Source organism: Schistocerca americana, chromosome 7, assembly GCF_021461395.2.
Source record: "Schistocerca americana isolate TAMUIC-IGC-003095 chromosome 7, iqSchAmer2.1, whole genome shotgun sequence".
Taxonomy (NCBI): Eukaryota; Metazoa; Arthropoda; class Insecta; order Orthoptera; family Acrididae; genus Schistocerca; species Schistocerca americana.
Window position 1 is genome coordinate 169,929,867 of NC_060125.1, and position 26,862 is coordinate 169,956,728.

Sequence of the window (26,862 nt, forward strand, 5' to 3'; positions counted from 1 at the left end):
CCATGGAGCACTACTGTAACATGACCACGATAATATTGAAGTGTTTCAACTTTCTGCTGATCATTGCTGTATCGAGGGCTAGCATGACATTCCTCCTGATTTGTCTTATTATTGGCAGACTTCATGAGAGAGCACTTTACTTTTATCGACGAAGTTTATTTCAGTCAGTGCTCAAATCAGTAAGGCTCCTATTGGAGCTCTCTACTTGGGGCGTCATGGAATGTCGGCTGTTTACGTTCTCTGACACAGCCATAGGCCAAAAAGTATTTGTGGGCTGATGATAATAACGTATCAATCAAATTCGGTATAGCATTCAAACATAGTGTGTGAGCGCTAAATGAAAAAAACGTTTTAGTTTAACGGCACTTGCCAAATCCATGGTTATTCTCACAAGATCTACCTCATCTACCGGTTGCTGAAAATGTTCACGAAAGTGCTTCTGATGTAATGAGAGAACCTTCCATAAGCCAGCCCACGCTGTAACCCCTGCGAGACCAGTTCTGCACTCTATAGGGGACATGCATCAAACAAGGCTTCTGTAAATATACCTCATGCCCTCCTTCGTCTTATGATACGAAAATATCACACAAAGTGTCGATCTCTCATATTATCCATAACGTATCCTCGTTCTCAGAAGACTCATAAGTAATACTCTATTAAAGGAGTTTCCAGAAAAATGAAGCTAATCCAAGTCAGCAAATCAATTACATATGACAAGGGAAGCAAGCGCCAGAAATAGGGCTGGCTATAGCAAAAAGTCACGGAAACTATTACGGTGGAAAAACTCTGAAATGGCCATGGGTAGGATGTAAAACGCAAGCTGGTAAAAAGCGTTTCCATAAAACAGAAATTTTCGACTACTAAAATAAATATAACGATAAAGAAGGCATTTCTGCATACACTTGTCTCGAGTGTAACATATGGATGTAAGTCGTAGACCAAAGCATTTCAGGCAGGAAGAGAAGTTTATGAAATGTAGTGCTACAGATAATACTGAAGATTAGATGGGTAGATATGAAACTAACTAAGAGGTACTAAATCTAACTGCGGACGAAACAAATTTATGGGACAATTTGACTAAATCAACGGTCGATTAACAAGATAGGAATTATCAGTTTGCTCAGGAGGGAAGTGTGAAAGTTGAATTTTGTTCAAGGACACTTAGGTACGGAGTTAAGAGGAATAACGCGAATTAGATAAAGCTTTCGGTACTGTTTCGTCAACCCATAATGAAATTGTTATCTTTCAGTAAAATCTAGACCTAGTACTATGCTACAGATTCGTTGTTGTTGTTGTGGTCTTCAGTCTTAGACTGGTTTGATGCAGCTCTCCATGCTACTCTATCCTGTGAAAGCTTCTTCATCTCCCTCTACGATTTTTACCCTCCACACTGCCCTCCAATACTAAATTGGCGATCCCTTGATGCCTCAGAACATGTCCTACCAACCGATACCTTCTTCTGGTCAAGTTGTGCCACAAACTCCTATTCTCCCCAATTCTATTCAATACCTCCTCACCGAGCGAGGTGGCGCAGTGGTTAGCACACTGGACTCGCATTCGGGAGGACGACGGTTCAATCCCGCGTCCGGCCATCTTGATTTAGGTTTTCCGTGATTTCCCTAAATCGCTCCAGGCAAATGCTGGGATGATTCCTCTGAAAGGGCACGGCCGACTTCCTTCCCTGTCCTTTCCTAATCCGATGAGACCGATGACCTCGCTGTTTGGTCTCTTCCCCCAAAAAGCCAACCAACCAATACCTCCTCATCAGTTATGTGATCTACCCATCTAATCTTCAGCATTCTTCTGTAGCACCACATTTCGAAAGCTTCTATTCTCTTCTTGTCTAAACTATTTACCGTCGAAGTTTCACTTCCATACATGGCTACACTCCATACAAATACTTTCAGCCAAGTCCTTTGCTGTCTCTGACAGAATTACAATGTCGTCGGCGAACGTCAAAGTTTTTATTTCTTCTCCATCGTTTTTAACACCTACTCCGAATTTTTCTTTTGTTTCCTTTATTGCTTGCTCAATATACAGATTGAATAACATCGGAGAGAGGCTACGACCCTGTCTCACTCCCTTCCCAACCACTGCTTCCCTTTCATGGCCCTCGACTCTTAGAACTGCCATCTGGTTTCTGTACAAATTGTAAATAGCCTTTCGCTCCCTGTATTTTACCCCTGCCACCTTTAGAATTTGAAAGAGAGTATTCCAGTCAACATTGTCAAAAGTTTTCTCTAAGGCTACAAATGCTAGAAACGTAGGTTCGCCTTTCCTTAATCTTTCTTCTAAGATAAGTCGTAAGGTTAGTATTGCCTCACGTGTTCCAACATTTCTATGGAATCCTAACTGATCTTCCCCGAGGTCGGCTTCTACTAGTTTTTCCATTCGTCTGTAAAGAATTCGCGTCAGTATTTTGCAGCTGTCACTTATTAAATTGATAGTTCGGTAATTTTCACATCTGTCAACATCTGCTTTCTTTGGTATTGGAATTATTATATTCTTCTTGAAGTCTGAGGATGTTTCGCCTGTTTCATACATCTTGCTCACCAGATGGTAGAGTTTTTTCAGGACTGGCTCTCCCAAGGCCGTCAGTAGTTCCAATGGAATGTTGTCTACTCCGGGGGCCTTGTTTCGACTCAGGTCTTTCAGTGCTCTGTCAAACTCTTCACGCAGTATCGTATCTCCCATTTCATCTTCATCTACATCCTCTTCCATTTCCATAATATTGTCCTCAAGTACATCACCCTTGTATAAACCCTCTATATACTCCTTCCACCTTTCTGCTTTCCCTTCTTTGCTTAGAACTGGGTTTCCATCTGAGCTCTTGATGTTCGTACAAGTGGTTCTCTAGTCTCCAAAGGTCTCTTTAATTTTCCTGTCGGCAGTATCTATCTTACCCCTAGTGAGATAAGCCTCTACATCCTTACATTTGTCTTCTAGCCATCCCTGCTTAGCCATTTTGCAGTTCCTGTCGATCTCATTTTTGAGACGTTTGTATTCCTTTTTGCTTGCTTCATTTACTGCATTTTCATATTTTCTTCTTTCATCAATTAAATTTAATATTTCTTCTGTTACCCAAGGGTTTCTACTAGCCCTCGTCTTTTTACCTATTTGATCCTCTGCTGCCTTCACTATTTCATCCCTCAAAGCTACCCATTCTTCTTCTACTGTATTTCTTTATCCCATTCCTGTCAATTATCTTATGCTCTCCCTGAAACTCTGTACAACCTCTTGTTCTTTCAGTTTATCCAGGTCCCATCTCCTTAAATTCCCACCTTTTTGCAGTTTCTTCAGTTTTAATCTACAGTTCATAACCAATGGATTGTGGCCAGAGTCCACATCTGCCCCTGGAAATGTCTTACAATTTAAAACCTGGTTCCTAAATCTCTGTCTTACCATTATATAATCTATCTGAAACCTGTCAGTATCTCCAGGCTTCTTCCATGTATACAGCCTTCTTTTATGATTCTTGAACCAAGTGTTAGCTATGATTAAGTTGTGCTCTGTGCAAAATCCTAGCAGGCGCTTCCTCTTTCATTTCTTAGCCCCAATCCATATTCACCTACTACGTTTCCTTCTCTCCCTTTTCCTACTACCGAATTCCAGTCACCCATGACTATTTAATTTTCGTCACCCTTCACTACCTGAATAATTTCTTTTATTTCATCATACAGTTCTTCAATTTCTTCGTCATCGGCAGAGCTAGTTGGCATATAAACTTTTACTACTGTAGTAGGTGTGGGCTTCGTATCGATCTTGGCCACAATTATGCGTTCACTATGCTGTTTGTAGTAGCTTACCCGCATTCCTATTTTCCTATTCAGTATTAAACCTACTCCTGCATTACCCCTATTTGATTTTGTGTTTATAACCCTGTAATCACCTGACCAAAAGTCTTGTTCCTCCTGCCACCGAACTTCACTAATTCCCACTATATCTAACTTTAACCTATCCATTTCCCTTTTTAAATTTTCTAACCTACCTGCCCGATTAAGGGATCTGACATTCCACGCTCCGATCCGTAGAACGCCAGTTTTCTTTCTCCTGATAACGACATCCTCTTGAGTAGTCCCCGCCCGGAGTTCCGAATGGGGGACTATTTTACCTCCGGAATATTTTACCCAAGAGGACGCCATCATCATTTAACCATACAGTAAAGCTGCATGACCTCAGGAAAAATTACGGCCGTAGTTTCCCCTTGCTTTCAGCCGTTCGCAGTACAAGCACAGCAAGGCCGTTTTGGTTATTGTTACAATGCCAGATCAGTCAATCATCCAGACTGTTGTCCTTGAAACCACTGAAAAGGCTGCTGCTCCTCTTCAGGAACCACACGTTTGTCTGGCCTCTCAACAGATACCCCTCCGTTGTGGTTGCACCTACGGTACGGCTATCTGTATCGCTGAGGCACGCAAGCCTCCCCACCAACGGCAAGGTCCATGGTTCATGGGGGGAGGACAGATTCGTATGTCACCATAAATTACATCCAAAAAAGTGATATAGATCCAAAAATTATCAGTGTTTAGTTATTTCTGTTATCGCGGATATAACGTGAAACACCATAACGTCGATACGTTACGGGACCATCTGACAAGTGATATCGATAGGTTCAACTGAACGTGTTCAATTTTCCATTTGTAGTTAGCAGCTGCTGAGGTCCATCTCTCCATCTCTCCACCCGTCTGTACGGTCGAGTCCCACTTCACGGAACTGAATTTCAAAACATTTGAAATGATGACGTACACACGTGGTGTCAACGAAAGGAACGGGACAGAATGGAACGGTGCGACAGGTAACGGCACTGGATGTCAATGTCAAAGTTTGTCGGGAAGAAAGTTTCGACGTTGCGGTGGGTGGGAGGAAGGTGGTGTCTCGTGCTAACACAGCGACATAGTCTCGCCGCATGTACTCATATTATAGTACTGGACTTCGTGCGTTTGTGTCTCCTTAGTCTTTATTTTGTTGTTCGATGATTGGAATATTTTTCCTGGACTATTCTTACACAAAAGAGGCCACATACTTGAAAAATGATTTAGGTTTTACCGTAGCCTGAGAAGGAATAAGCCGACACCATGGACAAGTAAGAACATAAATTAGGAAATAATTTTCATTAAATAAAGTAGTTTGGATAGTAAAAAAGTCAGCTCTACAGAAGTAGAAAAACACAGTTGTTTCTCGCGTTGCGTGCTATATAGAAAGGAAAACATATACCTTGATAATGTAAAAAGGCTGCACGTGTGTTAAAGTTCCTAAAGATTGTTGTATATAATTTCTTCATTTAAGGGGAGCCGGAGGTGGTCAAATCCAAAAAATTACAATTTTTTTTTTGCTGCGGAAAATTAATTGGATCATTCCTCTTTAACGTAAACTTTGAATTATTGTTCTACTCGCCCTAGAAGTGGAGTTATTACCATTTTCCCCCGCGCCTGCAGAGGAAATTGGCGGCCGCTGAATGCATCTAACACCCTCTCGTGACTTCCTGGCGAACTGCTTGGGATTTTCTCGGCCTGTTACGCATACAGCGCCTTATGTTACGCATACAGCGAGTGTGCAAGGGTTGGCTACATTGTTTTCTGTGACAAATGAAGCGCTATGAGCGCGGAACATCGTCTCTTTGCTGTTTACCGTTTCGAATGAGTTCAGTGTTGCGCCTGTTGTTGGTAGTATTATACTTCTTGTGTAAAGCGTTGTTCTGGTTACGATGCCACGTTTTAGTAACCGTGTATATAAGAAGAGGAAGAACGTAGGGAAAAGAAAATTAACACTAATACCAAGTTGCGATACTACAATTACTGAAACGGTGCGTTCTTCTGCTAAGCAACACATGGCCGGCCATAGCCCTGTGACATCTTCTAGCAAATACTACCTTGGGGATGGTGACTCCAAAGGTTTCAAGACTATAGAGGAACTGAAACCATATGGAAATGAATTTTTAGTTGAAAAGTTGGAGTACACTGGGCATGTGCAAAAGCGTATGGGCACACGGCTTCGAAGGCTCAAACAAACTTAGGGTTCAAGTAAGCTCAGTGATGGAAAGACAATAGGAGGGAGAGGCAGGCTTACTGATGAGGTGATTGAACGTCTACAGAGATACTATGGGTATGCTATAAGGCAAAATACTAGTAATGTTAGTGACATGCGAAAAGCAGTGTGGGCATTGTTCCTTCATACTGCCTCTTCCAATGAATACCCGCAACACAGCCTGTGCCCAAAAGATTCCTGGTGCAAATATAATGCAAAAAAGGACTATGATCACAAACATGGTTTGCCAGCAGCTGTGATAAATGCAATAAAACCAATTTTTCATGACTTAGCACAGCCAGAATTGTTACACAAATGTCTACACGGAAAGACGCAGAATCCTAATGAGAGCGTAAAGCCAGCCGCGGTGGTCTAGCGGTTCTAGGCGCGCAGTCCGGAACCGCGCGACTGCTACGGTCGCAGGTTCGAATCCTGCCTCGGGCATGGATGTGTGTGATGTCCTTAGGTTAGTTAGGTTTAATCAGTTCTAAGTTCTAGGCGACTGATGACCACAGAAGTTAAGTCGCATAGTGTTCAGAGCCATTTGAACCATTTTTTGAGAGCGTAAACAATTTGATTTGGAAAGTGGTTCCTAAAAGAATGTTTGTAAGCATAAAAACACTGCACTTTGGCATTTATGATGCAATAACAACCTACAACCAAGGGAACAGTGTGAAGTGTGAAGTTCTGAAGGCATTAGGATTTACAGCTGGGGTGAACACTGTACGAGCACTAAGAAATATTGACATAGAAAGGATAAGAGGAGCAGAAAGAAGAGAAAGGCATATGAAGTATGATGGAACAACAGGCCAGAAAAGAAGACGGAAGAGGAAGCTTTAGGAGGATGAAGAAAAAGACCCTGATAATCCATCCTACAGTGCAGGATTGTATTGAGAAACTTTGATAGCCATTTCCAATAAATTAGAATTTTTCGAATATAAGGAACATTTTCTCAAAATGCACTGAAGCTAGAGAGATGAAATTTTTATACAACACTCCTAGTGGTCAAACGTACATTGTAACACAGCCATTTGGCAATATGTTCAGTAGTTTCATTTCAGTTTAATTATAAAGCAATTATTTGTAAAAAAATTTGGGTCATTAATAAAAAAGCTAGAAAAGATACTCCACAATCCCTCTGTCATAACTGCAATACTAAACCACTCTATATGTTAAAAAAAATTCAAATTTTTCTATTTGGTAGTTTATTCATAAATGTTCCTCAAACTTTGTGATTTTAACATGGGCAGCATAGGCACCTCCGGCTCGCCTTAACAGTAAGACATTTTGTACGGTTGTATAAAATTTTAATTCATTTTCATTCATTAAACTAAATATTTTATTTCTGATGATAAAATCATGATTCGATAGTATTTAACTAAAATTTCGATTTAATAATGAAAACAAATAATAAGCAAAAGTAAAAAGAAGTCTTACTAACGGGAATGTATCCAACGACATCCCGAATACAAGCCTCAGACACTGTTCTTCTTTTTGAGTGGTAATGCTTCTTAATTAATTTGGAATTTACTTGAAGAAAAAAAAGAGAGAAAGACAGGTAGATAGACTCAACTGACCATGAATGGCTTTGGTGACATGAAACATAAATTTAGGAGTTCTATCTGAACTCCATTCCTCTTGCATTAGAATATTGTCAACTGTTCTTAAAATAAATCCTCCTTCGTCAGAACCATTTCTTTTAGTTCGTAGTACTTCTTTAGGAAAGTATTTTATATTCTGTAACCCCTATGAAGAAAATCGTAAGAGGACCTGTCTGTAACGTTCTGTTGTGTTCTAACGAGAAGTACACGGCAACTGCTGTAACACGATTTCCCAGAAACTTCGATTAGTGGAAGAGGAATCAAAATAACCGAACACGTGTCACGGCTTATCCACAGATGCCCGACCGTTTCAGAGAAAAAGACGGTCAAAGTTTTCGAAGTACTCTATGTGCCTTTTTGCGAATGATGAATTCGACCTTAGTGGTGGCACAGTTGCTAGCGTTGTGGCTTCACAGTTATTGCACCCCTTGTTCGAAACCGGATTACAGTTTTTTTGTTCTTGTTTTTATCTATCTCTCTATGTAGAAGATTACTACAAAATGTTTTCCAGTGTGTGTTGAAATAACGTTGTCCTTGTTCGTCTATTAATTATAAAGAATCCGCCTCGATTGTTGACCTAGGTTTCGGCGCGGATAACCACGCCTTCTTCGGAACACACTAAATCTACAAACTGCCTAAAGAGGCATGGTCCAACATTAATACAGAACGCCCGAAAGGGCAAAAGACGTCCATAAAATGTAAAATAAACGGTACGTGTGTACCATGTCACGTGTACTTAGCTCAAACGTCAGAAGCGTGCTTCCTCACCCCAGCCAACGTCCGGTGGGGCGCGGGCTCTCAGGTAAACTGAGGTGGTGCCGGCAGCTAGGGAGTGAGAATATCGGAAAGCAACGCGCGTGCGCAAATTGAGAAATCGTCTTCTTCCATGTGATTGGCAAAAATGTGTTACTAAAGTAATCCGATGATCGGGTCGAAGGCGCAGGAAGTTAATGCGTGTGTACGTATAATGTCCTAGTTCGTGGACGATTTTATAGAACTATAGAACGTGGATAGGCTGAAACTATATGTATGTGATAGCAAATTCCACGGATGGTCAAAACGCATGCACGCAGGACAGACAAAATACCATCAGCTAGAAGCAGGCTAATAGTATGGGGGATGAATAACCCATTTTTCAATTACTTGGGGTCAGCGATAGTATTTGATGACTAAGCTTGGATGGGGTGTAAAGTTACTATATTAAATTCTAAGCGCTAATGACCAGAAAAGGGTCAAATTAGTATGACAGGCTTAATGTAGTTGCGTGAAAGGACGTACAATGGCGCCTTGATCGCCCTTAATATCTAATGACCGTCAGAGATCATTTTGAATAGTGATATCGGATATGTACCAAAATAGTGTATCTGTCTGGTGAACAAAAATAAAAAATAAAAGAAATTGTTCTCGGTGAAATTCTTGTAGTGTATCTTGATTCACAATCAACTGCAAGAAGCAGTTTCCGGAAAAAAAGATCCAATACGAGTGGACTGCTCCGAAATTATTGGAAATGAGTGAAAAGTTCAGCAATGGTAACGACGTTTCTCTCCCAAGCGTCACTGTGGTAAACCTCCCTTTGATCGATGTTTCTGGTGTTCGGAATTTCTGTGTTTCGAATGTTTCTACGATCGGTATCATCCAATGGAATGCACGAAATGTTCCGGAAGAACAAACATAAGAATAAAATGTAATAATTAATATAAAAATTGATAACATGTATAGGAGTATGTGAAACACAGTTGTAATTCTACAGTTAATACAACGCTCTTGTGTTCCCTAATGTGGCCGGCCGGAGTGGCCGAGCGGTTCTAGGCGCTACAGTCTGGAACCGCGAGACCGCTACGGTCGCAGGTTAGAATCCTGCCTCGGGCATGGATGTGTGTGATGTCCTTAGGTTAGTTAGGTTTAATTAGTTCTAAGTTCTAGGCGACTGATGAAATCAGAAGTTAAGTCGCATAGTGCTCAGAGCCATTTGTTCCCTAATGTGATATGGAATATTTGTGTAGTAACCTTCTACGACCATGGGTAGATGAATGAAATAAAATTAAATTAAAAAGAATTGAGTTTCGCTCACGGAGCGCGAAACTGCGAAGAAGCGACGCTACAAACCGCGCCACCGCTTCAGTTCAACTTTCAGCCTGCTCAAAGGCATGTAAATCATGGCGAAAACTTTCGTCGGCGTTTTCGCAGAAAAAAGGTCTGGTATCTACGGATAAGCCGAGACACACGTACGGTTATTTTGGCTCCTCTTCCACTGAGCAAAGTTACACGGAAATCGGGTGATGGAACCTGCCGTGTTCAAAATGGTTCAAATGGCTCTGAGCACTATGGGACTTTACATCTGAGGTCATCAGTCCCCTCGAACTTAGAACTACTTAAACCTAAGGACATCACACACATCCATGCCCGAGGCAGGATTCGAACCTGCGACTATAGCAGTCACGCGGTTCTAGACTGAAGCGCCTACAGCCGCTCAGTCACAACGGTCGGCTCGTGCCGTATTCACCTCGTAAGTACAGTGACTTAGCAAATACGGGATGTGGGGCACAGATGGCGCAGGTGTGTTGTATGCTCAGCACACTCACCGTGCGCCATCTGCAGTTCTATAGCCGGCCGCGGTGGTCTCGCGGTTCTAGGCGCTCAGTCCGGAACCACCGGACTGCTACGGTCGCAGGTTCGAATCCTGCCTCGGGCATGGACGTGTGTGATGTCCTTAAGTTAGTTAGGTTTAAGTAGTTCTAAGTTCTAGGGGACTGATGACCACAGATGTTAAGTCGCATAGTACTCAGAGCCATTTGAACCTTTTTTTTTTTTTTTTTTGCAGTTCTATAGGAGACTTCCTGAGTAGCGATTGTGCCAGTGACTTCTGTAACATGCAACTTCCTCGTGAGCTGACGCCGCCGAAAGGTGTAGGTTGGTCGGCTTCACACATTCAACCGCGTCCAAAGTCAATAGTGAATGGTTGAACGAGGGTGTCACAGTCCACAACAGACTAACTACCGGCCGTCCAGCCACCGTCGATTACAGTGACCAGCGACATCTGAGACGGATTGTCAAAAGTGAGAGAAGGGGAACAGTACAACAAATCATGGCTCAATTCAACACTGGACGTTCTACACACGTGTCCCAGTGGACAATCCGTAGGAACATTGTGTAAGTAGGCTGTTTAGGTTATTGTGTTGGTAACGGCACGTAGTGCTCTGTATGAAAATCGATGACTGCGCTGTGTGCAGTCTGTGGCTGGTTGGACTCATTGTTGGAATATTTGCTTGTGTAGTGTTGGGCAGTTCGATGTAAACAGCGCTTAGCGTTGGGCAGTTGGAGGTGACGCGCCAGCAGAGACGGATGTGAGGAGAGAGATGCTCTATCAAAATCTTTCATTTGCTAACTATTCCTATCAGCAGTTAGTGCTATCAGTAGTTAGAATCTTTTGTTTAGCTGATTGTATTGGCGCTCGCTGTATTGCAGTAGTTCGAGTAACGAAGATATTTGTGAGGTAAGTGATTCATGAAAGGTATAGGTTACTGTCAGTCAGGGCCATTCTTTTGTAGGGATTATTGAAAGTCAGATTGCGTTGCGCTAAAAGTATTGTGTGTCAGTGTAGTGTTGATCAGAATGAGTAAAGAGAGAAATGTCTGAGTACGTCAGTTTTTCTCAGCTGTTTGAAAATCAAATAATGTAAGAGTTTTTCCAGCACTGTCATTCTTCGTTTTTCTAAGGGGACGTTTCAATTGATTCCATGGGACATGGGAGCTGGCACAGCACACGGGTGCCAATGTTAACCCAACGCCATCTGGCACAACAGCGTAACGTGATATGGTCGGACAAGAAACGATTTCAACTGCACCATGCCGACGGGAGGTACTGTTTGTGGTGCAGACCATATGAATCAACGGATCCTGGTATGGAATGGGACCCATAGTTGTTTTGAAAGAGATCCGAATGATCCGCTGTATGTTGAGCTGCTCGGTGACCATCTATACCCATTTTTGGCCTTCCAACACAACGCACTGACAGAAATGGGGGATCCTGCCTGAAACCCAGGCATAGGTGGTTTAATCAAATGAGTTTAGGGAGAATACCAAGTGGGCTGACATGTGAACGTAATTTTGGATTGAGGAAGGAGGTGTGCTATTGTGGTCTGTGCAGTTGTTCAGAGTCACTGTGCCAGAGTGATGTAGTGGTTAGCACATCTGCCTAGGGACCAGGAGATCTGGGTTCTAGAAGCCCGCCTTGGTACAAATTTTCATTCGTCGCTTCAGGCTGCATACAATATTTCATAAATGTCTGAGTCTTGAAAAGGTCTCTGGAGTAGTTTCATTTCCTGACGGTTCTGCGGTGTTTAAGGATGACAATGTGCCGTCACATAGCTCCTAAGTCGCCCAGGTATGGCCCCAGGAACATGCAGGGGAGATCCAAAGACTGGGATGGCACCTCCAGAGCCAAGATCTTAACCTCATAGAGTATGTCTGGGATGTCATGGAACGCAGGCTCTGTGCATGGATCCTGCACTCACGAAGAGATCAGAATTGGCTGCCGCTCTGCAAACTATTTGGTTTCATCTGTCTCCAGAGGAGAAATTAAATGAAGCCTTCCCTTTTCCTTATTCCTATCAAAAAAGAATACCAAATAAAAAAAATTACAAAGCCATTGCATCAGCCACATGGGAGATACTCTGTGTGAGTGTTGACCTTGGTCATTACGTAACCGCCTATCGCTTTTCGTTATGTGTTTACAAACATGGCAAGCCAAATGAGACGCGTGTTGCTAGATTTCCTACAGCTCGCGTACGGGATATCCAACCCAGTACGGACTTAGAAAATTTGTCACTATTACAGTCAGCCAACAACCGCCAAGCGTACATAGAGAACCAGGGGCTCAAGGAGGCATCAGTTTTGTCTATATAAGTAATGAATCTGTTAAGAAGGTGTCGTCAGTCTTCGTGCAGCTGTTCGAGCAACAGCACTGGACCGCTCATGCAGAAGATGCCACGATTTTATAGGAGAAGCATAAAAGGCCTTACAGTTTATAAAGCAATAGACCATATTGCTATTAATACGGAGGGCTATGATGATGCACAAGTCGTCCTGCATGGTCCATCAGCGTTTATAAGACTCACTTCCATAGCGTCTCACTGCACTCTGCAGGGGCAGAGGAGGCCCTATTGTATGACATTTCCTAAGTCAGAGTAAAGATACGTTTTGTTGATCTTCCGGCCTAGTGTGTTGTTGGTGGCGTCGCCTTCTGGTCCGTTGATGTCCGGAGTATCTATGCTTCTGTCTCTCACACTCATTATCTGCCACACTATCTATCTAGCCCTACTTTATCTCTCTAGGAGCTGACAAGTGCGAGAATTATGGCACAATCAGCTTAACAGCTCATGCATCGAAGCTGCTTACAAGAATAACATACAGAAGAATGGAAAAGAAAATTGAGAATGCGGTAGGTGACGATCAGTTTGGCTTTAGGAAATGTAAAGGGACGAGAGAGGCAATTCTGACGTTACGGCTAATAATGGAAGCAAGGCTAAAGAAAAATCAAGACACTTTCTTAGCATTTGTCGACCTGGAAAAAGCGTTCGACAATATAAAATGGTGCAAGCTGTTCGAGATTCTGAAAAAAGTAGGGGTAAGCTATAGGGAGAGACGGGTCATATACAATATGTACAACAACCAAGAGGGAATAATAAGAGTGGACGATCAAGAACAAAGTGCTCGTATTAAGAAGGGGGTAAGACAAGACTGTAGCCTTTCGCCCCTACTCTTCAATCTGTACATCGAGGAAGCAATGATGGAAATAAAAGAAAGGTTCAGGAGTGGAATTAAAATACAAGGTGAAAGGATATCAATGATACGATTCGCTGATGACATTGCTATCCTGAGTGAAAGTGAAGAAGAATTAAATGATCTGCTGAAGGGAATGAACAGTCTAATGAGTACACAGTATGGTTTGAGAGTAAATCGGAGAAAGACGAAGGTAATGAGAAGTAGTAGAAATGAGAACAGCGAGAAACTTAACATCAGGATTGATGGTCACTAAGTCAATGAAGTTAAGGAATTCTGCTACCTAGGCAGTAAAATAACGAATGGCGGACAGAGCAAGGAGGACATCAAAAGCAGACTCGCTATGGCAAAAACGGCATTTCTGGCCAAGAGAAGTCTACTAATATCAAATACCGGCCTTAATTTGAGGAAGAAATTTCTGAGGATGTACGTCTGGAGTACAGCATTGTATGGTAGTGAAACATGGACTGTGGGAAAACCGGAACAGAAGAGAATCGAAGCATTTGAGATGTGGTGCTATAGACGAATGTTGAAAATTAGGTGGACTGATAAGGTAAGGAATGAGGAGGTTCTACGCAGAATCGGAGAGGAAAGGAATATGTGGAAAACACTGATAAGGAGAAGGGACATGATGATAGGTCATCTGGTAAGACATGAGGGAATGACTTCCATGGTACTAGAGGGAGCTGTAGAGGGCAAAAACCGTAGAGGAAGACAGAGATTGGAATACGTCAAGCAAACAATTGAGGACGTAGGTTGCAAGTGCTACTCTGAGATGAAGAGGTTAGCGCAGGAAAAGGAGTCGTGGCGGGCCGCATCAAACCAGTCAGTAGACTGATGACCAAAAAAAAAAGTCCTCTCAGTATTAGTACGGTGCAGCACCGCTCACCTAGTATGCTGGCGCCCTGGTCCCTGGCGACGCCGGTGAGGCTCTGGACGCGCTGCAGCAGCGACTCGCGCGTCTTGGCGGGCGAGGATGGCGCGCTGGTGGTGCGCGGCCCGGTGCGCAGGTTGAGCGACAGGTCTCCGCCGCTCTGCGACTGCGCCGGAGGCGGAGGCCCGCCGACCGGCGGCGCGGGGGCGGCGCTGGGGGGCGGCGGCCCGTGCTGCGGGCCCGGCGGCGCCGGCTGCACGCCGCTCGACAGCCCCAGCGGCACGCCCTCGTGCGTCGGCGGCAGCGGCTTCCGCTCGTCCGGCGCGTCGTCCAACTCAGACGACAGGTCGCCGGACGAGAACCTGGGCGGGAGCGAAACCAGCCGTGGCCATACACTGACGTCTGTGTCTCAGCAGTATGATGACTAGCTACACTATATAGCGTCCCCAGTGCCATATTACGAAAAGACTTAGAAAACGGTATTTATAAAGAAGAGACATTTAAAATTTGAATAAGTGGACACTAGCCGCTCAGGCGAACATACATTTTTCTCTATATTATAATAATTTCTCTGCGTAAGTTTCGAGGGCAAAGAAATATAACAAAATTATCTAAAGAGACGACAAGATACGCTCTTTTGTTAATTTTTTAGTCGTCTTCACTTCTTCACTTGTCTTGGTTGCTCGTAGACGGACATCTTGCGAGTGCTGGCAAATGTAAGCATATTTGTATGAATTAAGCAGATAATATATTGATTTAATATTATTGTGCACTTTTAATTTGTAAGAGGTCATCCCGATTTCATGTCCGCCTTCCTTTGAATTAACCTGCATTCGAGTAATTTACAGTTCAACAATCGCAGCGGCCGATGCAGCCAACCACGCCATTACGTGGCGATATTAACTTATCAAAAATTTAGCGGAAGCGAAAAACTCGCCCGCTATTAACATAATATTGATTCTTCTCCACAGCCGCCCGACGCTGCAGAAAATAGGTAGCTTTAAGGTTCTTATTTTCAGTACCACAGCCGAGAGCCAGAGCCAGGACTCCGACTACAATGCAATGGTTAACGAAGGTAAGGGAAAATAATCTCGCGTGTGTGTGGGCCGCAATTGTAATTAATAACTAAAGATCTTTTGCTTTAAAGTGAACTCACTAGCCGAGGAAATTAATATGAAAAGTTTATTCCATTGTTCAGCCTATATGATCATGTTTTAAGATTCAGTAAGTCCAACGTTCATTAACGTTGCAAATAATTTGAGATTAATATTGTTAAAAAGGAGAACTTCAGGAAAACATTAAATCGTAAATCAAAATTGAATGAAATATCATTTTTATTAAGGCCCACCACGTAAGTCGGCAACAATCAAAATAATGATAATAATATATTAAATTACGACGGCCGACGGACGCGAGAGCTACTATCCATAGAATTGGAAACACCTAGTAATTATAGACAGTGGAAAGGAAATACAGTATAAAAAGACGTTCTGTTGTCTTCCAGATGTTTATTAAGCTCAAATAATACACAGGAACGTGCGACAATTAAATTTTCCATTCCTCAAAATAGCCACCCTTTGCTTTCATCACTGCCTTGCACACTCTCGTCATACGCTGCGTCAGTTTTGCCAAGGTTTCAGTTGGCATTAATCTCCATCCCTGCAGCAGAACCTCCCACAACTGTGACCCACTCATGATTTCCCGTTTTCGGATCCTCCCATCCAATTCATTCCATAGCAGCTCGTTTGGGTTACAATCAGGGGATTGGGGCGGCCATTCCATATTTTTCAATATTTTACGAACCTATATCTACATCCATACTCCGCAAGCCACCTGACGTCGTGTGGCGGAGGGTACTCTGAGTCCCTCTATCTGTTCTCCCTTCTATTCCAGTCTCACATTGTTCGTGAAAAGAAAGACTGTCGGCATGCCTCTGTGTGGGCTCTAATCTCTCTGATTTTATCCTCATGGTCTCTTCGTGAGATATACGTAGGAGGGAGCAATATACTGCTTGACTCCTCGGTGAAGGTAGGTTCTCGAAACTTCAACAAAAGCCCGTACCGAGCTACTGAGCGTCTCTCCTGCAGAGTCTTCCACTGAAGTTTATCTATCATCTCCGTAACGCTTTCGCGATTACTAAATGATCCTGTAACGAAGCGCGCTGCTCTCCGTTGGATCTTCTCTACCTCTTCTGTCAACCCTATCTGGAACGGATCCCACACCGCTGAGCAGTATTCAAGCAGTGGGCGAACAAGCGTACTGTAATCTACTTCCTTTGTTTTCGGATTGCATTTTCTTAGGATTCTTCCAATGAATCTCAGTCTGGCATCTGGTTTACCGACGATCAACTTTATATGATCATTCCATTTTAAATCACTCCTAATGCGTACTCCCAGATAATTTATGGAATTAACTGCTTCCAGTTGCTGACTTGCTATATTGTAGCTAAATGATAAGGGATCTTTCTTTCTATGTATTCGCAGCACATTACACTTGTCTACATTGAGATTCAATTGCCGTTCCCTGCACCATGCGTCAATTCACTGCAGATCCTCCTGCATTTCAGTACAATTTTCCACAGTTACAACCTCTCGATATACCACAGCATCATCCGCATAAAGCCTCAGTGAACTTCCAATGTCATCCACAAGGTCCTTTATGTATACTGTGAATAGCAACGTTCCTACGACACTCCCCTGCGGCACACTTGAAATCACTCTTACTTCGGAAGACTTCTCTCCATTGAGAATGACATGCTGCGTTCTGTTAGCTAGGAACTCTTCAATCCAATCACACAATTGGTCTGATAGTCCATATGCCCTTACTTTGTTCATTAAACGACTGTGGGGCACTGTATCGAACGCCTTGCGGAAGTCAAGAAGCACGGCATCTACCTGGGAAGCCGTGCCTATGGCCCTCTGAGTCTCGTGGACGAATAGCGCGAGCTGGGTTTCACACGACCGTCTTTTTCGAAACCCATGCTGATTCCTGTCAGGGGATTGGCGCGGCCATTTCATGTTTTTCAATATTTTGCGAACCTCTAGAGACTTCACATAATTCTGACATAAGCGAGACGTATGTTTCGGGCCGGTATCTTCCGGCAAGACAAACCCTTTTCCAATCAGTCGCAAACCAGATGTCTTAACATGTCGCTGGAGAATGGCATGATAATCATTATGGTTCATTTTTCCATCTATTTTCACCAAATTTCCGTCTTTATTCCTTCCAAAGAATCCCCATACCATCACAGAACCCCCTCCACGCTTTACAGTTGGAATTACGCACTGAGGATTCAACCGTTCATGTGGTAAACAGCGTACAAATTGACGGCGTTTACTTCCAAATGTTTCGAACTTGGATTCATCAGTGAATAAGACTCTTTGCCAATCCCCCGCTGCCCAATGTTGGTGTTTCTTAGCCCACTGAAGCCTTTTGTTCTTGTTAACAGGGCGCAACACTCGTTTCCTTGTTGCTACATAACCTCGGATGTTGTTGTCTGCCAGGCGTCGTCTCACTGTTGACCCACTCACCGGCGTACCTCTCGTTCCGTTTAGTTGGGTTGGATTGTTTTGGGGAAGGGGACCAGACAGCGAGGTCATCGGTCTCATCGGATTAGGGAAGGACGGGGAAGGAAGTCGGCCGTGCCCTTTGAAAGGAACCATCCCGGCATTTGCCTGGAGCGATTTAGGGAAATCACGGAAAACCTAAATCAGGATGGCCGGACGCGGGATTGAACCGTTGTCCTCCACAATGCGAGTCCAGTGTCTAACCACTGCGCCACCTCGCTCGGTGCGTTTAGTTCATCAGCCAATTCACGGACAGTTTTTAATCTGTTATGTTTACTGGTCACTTACAAAATACTTTTCCTGGCGTTTTGATATTTTCCTGGGTGCTCCTGAGCGAGGACGATCTCTATAGGAGCCTGTTTCTCGATGCCGGTGTATGATTTTGACAACTCCGCTGACGGAAATCATCAGTTTCTTTGTTATTTTTCGGACACTATTGCCTTCTTGGTGCAAAGTGATTACCATTACCCGTGATTCATAAGGAATCTGGCACTTTGGCGCCATTTCCAATTACTTTCGCGGCGTGTTATACGTTTACGGAAACGCAACTACAAGTGAACAGATATGTAAACACCGTACCTCTACATAGCCATGCGGTCTACACGCGCCACCTGGCGTGTTTAGTAGAACTGCTTGGACAGGTAACGTCGGTTTACATAAAACGGAACAATACTAGTATGTTCTAATATGTATGTATATGTACAATAATTACGTGTACAGTACTGTACGTGTCATTATTAACCGTTATTTGAGCTTGCTATTCCGTATTATAACCAATAACTTACATAGATCTCTTCCATCTTGCTCCGTTGTAATACGCAGCCTGGTGTTTCCAAACTTATGGAGGGCAGTGTAGGTGCATAAAATCTTTTCACTGTGTACTGTTTCTGACGGAACACAATGCCCCTATCACTACACATGATGTCATTGCTACACTCCACACGAAACGCAACACCGCTCCTGGTCACGATCGTGTCACCTACCGTCATCTTCGTGAAGCTCCTGTCTGTTTCCTCTCCACCCTGGCCAGGCTCTACATTGTAGTCCTGTCCACCGGTTACTACCCCGACCTGTGGAAAACCTCCCGTATCCTGATGTTCCTTAAATCTGGTAAACCGCCGTCCGCCGTCCCCTCCTACCGTCCCATCAGCCTTACCTCGGTCTTCAGCGAGGTCCTGGAATCTACCCTCACCCGCCGCATCCACCAGCATCTCCTCCAGCACCGCCTCCTTCCCGTTACCCAGAGTAGCTTTCTGCCGTCCTTCTCTTCCGACGACCTTCTCCTTCACCTCACTCATCTCCTTTCCGAACAGCTTAATTCCCGTCGCTCCGCAATCTTCCTCTCCCTTGACCTCGAACGTGCTTATGACCGCGTATGGCATTCCAGTCTCCTCTTCAAGCTCCAAACCTTCGCCCTTCCCACTAACTACATCCGTCTGATCTGCTCCTTTCTCTTCCACCGTCCTTCCTACGTCACCATCCATAACACGGATTCCTACACCTTTTTTCCCTCCATCGGTGTGCCCCAAGGCTCCGTCCTCTCCCACCTTCTGTACCTTTTATATACGGCGGACATGCCGCCGCCGTCACCCCCCCCCCCCCCCCCCCCCCCTCGTCCACCTTCTCCAGTTTGCCGATGACACCGCCTTCCTTGCCCTTGCTCCCACCCTGCAGCGCTCCCAACACCTTCTCCAATCCCATCTTGACCGGTTCACCGCTTGGTGCAACCAGTGGTTGCTCAAGGTCAATTCCTCCAAAACCCAGGCGATCATTGTGGGCAAAACCACCCCTTCCTTCCGCCTCCTCGATTTCTATCTCACCACCTATGGCCGTCCTATCGCCCTCACCTCCACCCTTAAGTACCTTGGCGCCACCCCCGACCGTCGCCTCTCCTGGACCCCCCATCTCCGGACAATCCAAGCCAAGGCACACTCCCGACTCTGTCTCCTCAAGCTCCTTTCCGGCCGTACGTGGGGTCTGGACCCCTCCACCATACTCCACACCTATAAATCCCTCATCCGCCCTATCCTTTGTTACGCCCATCCGGCCTGGATCTCCGTCCCCCCCCCCCCCACCTTTTATAAATCGCTAGAAATCCAGAAATCCTTGAACGCCATGCTCTCTGCCTCGCCTATCGCATCCGTCTCCCCTCCCCACGCAGATCCTGTACGATCTCATTCCGTTCCCCCACCTCCTCCTTTTCCTTGAAAGGATACGGATCCTGTACACCTCCCACACACTCGATCCTCCTCACCCACTTGTCTCGCCCATCCTCTCCCACACCCACCCGTTGCCGCACCTGCATTCCCACGTCCCACCCGGTCTCCATCTCTCCACCCTCCTTACCCTCTCCCAAGACGGCTTCCGCCAGCTCCCACTCCCTGATGATGCCCTCCTCCCCTCCATCTACCCCTCCTACCAACTTTGATCCTCCCTCCCTCTCCTGTGTTTGCTCCTTTGGGCACCTCCCTTCTCTCCCTCTTCCCACCCTCCTCCATTTCTCCCCACTCCTCCCCCGGGCTTCTTCTCCCCTGTCCCTCTACTGCTCCCCCATCTCCTCAGCCATTGGCATCTTTGTTCTCCCGTCTCCCCCACCTCACCCTTCTTCCCCTCTTGGCAGGTCCCTGGACTCGCACACGCTACGTAGACATTCGCGCGCCGGAGATCATCGCCATCACTGTCTCGTGTGTGCCGTCGTGTTTAGTGTTCAGTGTTCACCGTCACACTCTATCGTTCACCTGTGCCACCGCCATCATCAGTGTCTGTGCGTCGTGTCAACAGTTTGTAGTGTGGATTATCATCGAGTGTGAACGGCTCCGTGTTTGTCTTTATGTGTCTACTGTTTTATCACCCACCGTTATGTCACTTATGTGTATTCTTTCTGTTGCTTATTTCTCTGTTCTATGGCTGAAGAGCGGCGTAATATGCTGCTGACAGCCTGCCTGATTGTACGGGTTTGAAAATAACAATAAAGAAAAAAAAATACTGTTTCTGGTCGACATCTCATCACCCGGTCTAAGATCGCGCAACAAAACCAAGCTAAGGTACTTAACTTGCTACAGCGTCTTCAGATGCGAACTTACTAGACTAGGCTTTAGAGATACTGTTATTTATATCAACCGACAGGACAGAGTACTGTTAACAGGCACAATTCATTTTTACTGTGTATATGCAGCCTGAAGCGACGAGTGAAAGTTTGTACCAAAGTGGGGATTCGAACCTCTATCTCCTGCTCACTACGCCACACTGGCACAATGGCTTTGCACAACTGCGTGGTCTACCCTAGCACGCGTCCCTGCTCAATCGAATTCCCGTTCACAAACTCGAACGGTACTGAAGATACAGTATTGAGATACAATTCCGCACTGTCGCATGATAAACAAAGTAAGAGTCTACGGACTATCAGACCTGCTGTGTGGCCGGATTGAAGAGTTTTTAGCATACAGAACACAGCATGTTGTTCTCAATGGAGAGACGTCTACAGACGTTAAAGTAACCTCTGGCGTGCCACAGGGTAGTGTTATGGGACCATTGCTTTTCACAATATATATAAATGACCTAGTAGATAGTGTCGGAAGTTCCATGCGGCTTTTGACGGATGATGCTGTAGTATACAGAGAAGTTGCAGCATTAGAAAATTGCAGCGAAATGCAGGAAGATCTGCAGAGGATAGGCACTTGGTGCAGGGAGTGGCAACTGACCCTTAACATAGACAAATGTAATGTATTGCGAATACATAGAAAGAAGCATCCTTTATTGTATGATTATATGGTAGCAGTAACTTCTGTGAAATATCTGGGAGTATGTGTACGGAATGATATGAAGTGGAATGATCATATAAAATTAATTGTTGGTAAGGCGGGTGCCAGGTTGAGATTCATTGGGAAAGCCCTTAGCGTGGGTTCCGTACCAGGTCAGGTTGACAGAGGAGATAGAGAAGATCCAAAGAAGAGCGGCACGTTTGTCACAGGGTTATTTGGTAAGCGTGATAGCGTTACGGAGATGTTTAGCAAACTCAGGTGGCAGATTCTGCAAGAGAGGTGCTCTGCATCGCGGTGTAGCTTGCTGTCCAGGTTTCGAGAGGGTGCGTTTCTGGATGAGGTATCGAATATATTGCTTCCCCCTACTTATACCTCCCGATGAGATCACGAATGTAAATATTGAGAGATTCCAGCACGCACGGACGCTTTCCGGCAGTTGTTCTTCCCGCGAACCATACGCGACTGGAACAGGAAAGGGAGGTAATGACAGTGGCACGTAAAGTGCCCTCCGCCACACAATCGTTGGGTGGCTTGCGGAGTATAAATGTAGATGTAGATGTAGATGTAGGCTGTCCGAGTGTACTGGAATAACACCTCAGCATCGAACGAAATGGGGGATCCTATCTGAAACCCAGGCATAGGTTCTTTACACAAATGAGCTTTGGGGAAATACCAAGTAGACTGTGGCGTGAACGGGATTTTGGAGTGACGAGAGAGGTATGCTGGGCTAATCTGTGAGGCCGTGCAGAGTCACTGTGCCAGGGTGGTGTAGCGGATAGCGCATCTGCCTAGTGAAAGGGAGACCACGGTTCGAAACCCGGTCTTGGTACGCCGGCCGGTGTTGCCGTGCGGTTCTAGGCGCTTCAGTCTGGAACCGCGTGAACGCTACGGTCGCAGGTTCGAATCCTGCCTCGGGCATGGATGTGTGTGATGTGCTTAGGTTAGTTAGGTTTAAGTAGTTCTAAGTTCTAGGGGACTGATGACCACAGATGTTAAGTCCCATAGCGCTCACAGCCATTTGAAGCATTTTTTAGCCGGTCTTGGTACAAATTTTCATTCGTTGCTTCAGACTGCATATATAAATCATAGATGTTGGTGGTCTCTGGAAGCCTATGGCTTCATTTTATTTCCACTATGGCTTTCAGAGGTTTAAAAATCCATCATCAAGTGGATTTACGTGAATTAATACTACATGTAGGTATTTGTGGCAATTTCAGGCACTGTCTAGTAGAAAAAGACAAAAAGGAAACACTATTTTAGTAAACTGTTGCTGGTGTACAGAAACCAGCCAGAAATTAGTTTCAGGTTATTTTATCCAAAAAAGAGTACCATTTCAGGGTTCGGATTTATGCATTTCATCAACAGTTTGTTTTCAAGCTTTCGTCAAAACATATGAAGCGTTGGTTTATTGTTAAGGTGCCCTAGGATAAACAATAATTCGACAGTTACTCCGTGTACCAAAGATAGTTGCGCTACAGGCTTGTGTTCGAATGTGCGTCTGGAGCATTTCTTTCCATAGTTTTCTTCCAACGCATCACATGTTTCGACGAACGCGTGAAGTCCGTCTGATGATGAATTGTATAAATTTGAAATCTACAACGGTACTTTTTGAATAAATTAACCTACAACCAATTTGTGGCTGTTTCCTCTATTTCATATAACAGCCACAGACAACAACCATATCTTTATTTGACAAATTTGCACTACTCTAGTACATCACTCATAGTTTCGTGAATGTATTTGACTAAAAAGGTGAACGATAATGTAAATTTAAAAGTAAAAATATCTCTAGCGTGTCACAGGCTATTTTTTCTGGCGTCTTACGTCACACGCAGCATCATATGCACGTTATGCAGTAAAGTGAACAAAGATGGAATCTAGAATTTAGCAAGCGTAAAGGAAATACTGAATGATCATGCGGTCAACAGTAGCATTGACAGTGTGTGTGTGTGTGTGTGTGTGTGTGTGTGTGTGTGTGTGTTTTTTTTGGGGGGGGGGGGGGGAGGGCGATGGTTGAGAAATAATGGCTGAAAGCAGTAAGAGAAGGAGGCAATAGTTTTGTTTATAACAGAGTTCTGGATAGTTACGCTTACATCTATGACTACTACATGTTGTATCTAAGCAATGGTTGATAGAATGTGTGGATCATTTTTTGGATAGTATATACTGGTAGATATAATCTTAATTATATAAACAGGTTATATATACCGGGTATCCGTCATAACTATTTTTAGACGCATTTTTATGGTGTTTCACTCTATATTTGCAATTTCGTTTTTGCAGTGTGTAGCAAGAGTCACAGCAAACAGATATTGGTCATCACATCTTTCATGTGTCGCCCCGAGTCCACGGGAAATGTCGGTTATTTTCCCGTTCCAAACAAAATTACTTTTAATACAGAATATTACATTCCTATTCGATAGAACTGACAAAAATTAATCTTGTACGATATTCGTTTTATCGACATGTATTAACAAGGGCAGTAAAACGCAATGAGTAACCGATTCTCCAGCTGCGGCTTACCAGCGCTCCGGCATGGGGGTGGAACTCCACAGAACTATAAGCCATCCACTAAAATACTGTTTTGTTTTCTGTTTTACGAAGACAGTGCCACAGGTTACCCCAAAGCAGAACATATCAATCATAGATGTCTTATTAATTGACGTAAACCCACCTGATGACGGAGGATTAACCTCTGAAATAATTAGTGGAAGTAAAATATATCGTAGCTGATATCAGTAAACTTGTGGTTTCAATCGGTACTATTCCATCAATAATAATGTGTAATCTTGAGACGAATCTCTTATCAGACCTCCTATATCGGCACCCATACTCTGTCGATACGACGATTCAAGACGCGGTAAGTTCTTTCCTCTCTATGTTAATGACAACCTCATCGTTGGTGTACGGGCGCAATAACTTATTTGCGGCGAGAGTCACGTGCTTGGATAATTTACCTCTGTTGGACTCTTCCGCTGTAAAGTAAATGAATAACTTAACGAGGCAATTATATGTATCCAATTATTTCGTCGAGTCCTCGTCCCCCAATGTACGAAGTCACACAAGCCAAATACACTTTGTTCTTAAAGTTGTTTACAGACTGGAGTCTAAGAACTAATGCTTATTCAGCAGAACATTTAAAAAAATTCTGTTAAATCGAAAACTGGGAATTGCATGTGCTTCAACTTTGGACTTGTAAGGACCACATTGTGTACCAGAGTGAGAGATCCAAGTGCGTCTATGCTTCGCTTGTTTGTAGACTCTGTTATTCAGTTCGTATGATTCTTAACACAGCAACACTTACCTTTTGTGAAGTTTGTGTTTTTAGTCTTAGCACCTTATTTCTTCAGGGTAATAGAAAACCTGGCTAGGCCTCTAGGTATCCAGACTGGACATATGTGAGTCCCTATATTTGTATATAACTTAATGTGTTTGACTCTTTTCTCACATCTTTTTAATGTTGTGACGAGGGTGGTTACCACCATGGTGGAATTGTGTTTTCTCATTCTTTAATCTTGTTGCACCTGCAAGGGTTTCGTATATGGCTGGGAATAGCAACAGTACACGTGTACAGTAATTGAGCTAATTACGCGCATGCTTTGCAACTATTTACTATTCATCTATCCTCGGTATTCTACAACCTCATGAAGTGTCTGAAATAACTGCAAATGTACGCGACGTTCCACTCCCAATCAAAGCGATTCTTTCATAATCATATGCATCAGAAAATTTTAGTGTTCTTGACCAAGGGGACAAAACACTAAGACTGGCGTGCCAGGTAGCCAAGGACAATGTAGCTGTATAGAGTCCAATAAAGAAAATACAGAAACCGTTTCTTGGAGCGAGGGTCGATACTACTCGGTTCAGTCTGATGTTCATCACTGAAGCACTGGAATTTTCTAGCAGGTAATCACTTGCGTGGCGCTGGAAAGTCCTAGTGGGTAATCACTGACACAGTACGGAGATGTTCGTATGTGGAGGAAATCCATGGTGATGGTGGCCCGGGAGGCAGCGTGCTGGAAGATACGTGTGGGGAGCCCGGCCGCCTAATGCAAGTCTTTTTAGTTGTTGTCACTTCGGCGATTTGGGCGTCGATGAGAGTGAGATGGTGATGAAGACGACGCAACTCCCAACCTTCCAGTGGAGAAAATATTCGACCCTGCCGGGAATCGGACCTGGGCCTCTCACACGGCATTCACCCGCACTGACCACTCAGTTAATGAGGCAAAGGTGAAGTCCGGCGAAGCGGTAAATTGCAGTAGCGCTCGGCGGAACTCGCAATATTGACGAACCACAATGGGCGGCCGGCGTGTGAACTGCCCGCAGAACTGTCGGCAGCAACATAAATACTCGTCTGGCTGAAAGATACGGGTGGAGGTAGTGTCACGATGGCAGCCCTGTTTTACGCTGTGCTTATGACTCTGGCGTCAACGGCCTTGTCGCTGTGGTAACACCGGTTCCCGTCAGGTCACCGACATTAAGCGCTGTCGGACTGGGCTAGCACTTGGATGGGCGACCATCCGGTCTGCCGAGCGCTGTTGGCAATCGGGGTGCATTCAGCCCTTGTGAGGCAAACTGAGGAGCTACTTGATTGAGAAGTAGCGGCTCCAGTCTCGTAAACTGACATACGGTCGGGAGAGCGGTGTGTTGACCACACGCCCCTCTATATCCGCATCCAGTGACGACTGTGGGCTGAGGATGACACGGCGGGTGGTCGGTACCGTTGGGCCTATCAAGACCTGTTCGGACAGAGTTTAGTTTATGCCTCTGGCGCTGAGGCTGGCGTAATACGGTATAGTGGTGGCTGTTGGAGGTTTGGCTGTAAACAACGTGGAGTGTCAGACGACCACAATATTATTGCATCAGGGAGACAGGGCGCTTCAGTAGTCTTATCTTGTGTTTTTATAGCGATTTTTCACGGATAAACGACGAACCGCTTGATAGTATATGTACAACTGTCTTGACAACATTCACAACTCGATGCACTTCCTGTTCTTTACTGTAACGTCAATGTGCGTTTCCAACAACGGTCACGGAAGTCCCAGTGCAATAACATCGTGATCAGGAAGTATTTGTGTGTTGCCTGTGGATCGTTTTCGCCTGAGCTCCAGCGGAAGACTCGATAGCGGGCCTGAGATGAGGTAACCTGCTTCACACAACTGTATGGTCGGTGGTAGTGTCGGAAGAGGATACGCAAAAAAAAAAAAAAAAAAAAAATCATATGACACCACAATTACAGTATAATTTTCAGTCTTA

General features: G+C 44.5%; 1 protein-coding gene and 1 long non-coding RNA gene across 2 annotated transcripts in view; both read right to left on the minus strand.

The window, feature by feature from the left end:
• Positions 1 to 14,389, minus strand: part of LOC124621839 (synapsin) — an 810,142-nt gene extending 795,753 nt beyond the window's left edge. Inside the window, exon 1 of the mRNA XM_047147282.1 lies at positions 14,295 to 14,389. The gene's annotated coding sequence lies outside the window, so the exon portion shown is untranslated. The remainder of the gene's footprint in view (positions 1 to 14,294) is intronic.
• A 151-nt stretch (positions 14,390 to 14,540) lies between these two features.
• LOC124622663 overlaps positions 14,541 to 26,862 on the minus strand; it is a 383,452-nt gene continuing 371,130 nt past the window's right edge. The window contains exon 3 of the long non-coding RNA XR_006980670.1: positions 14,541 to 14,641. This is a non-coding gene — a long non-coding RNA (uncharacterized LOC124622663). The remainder of the gene's footprint in view (positions 14,642 to 26,862) is intronic.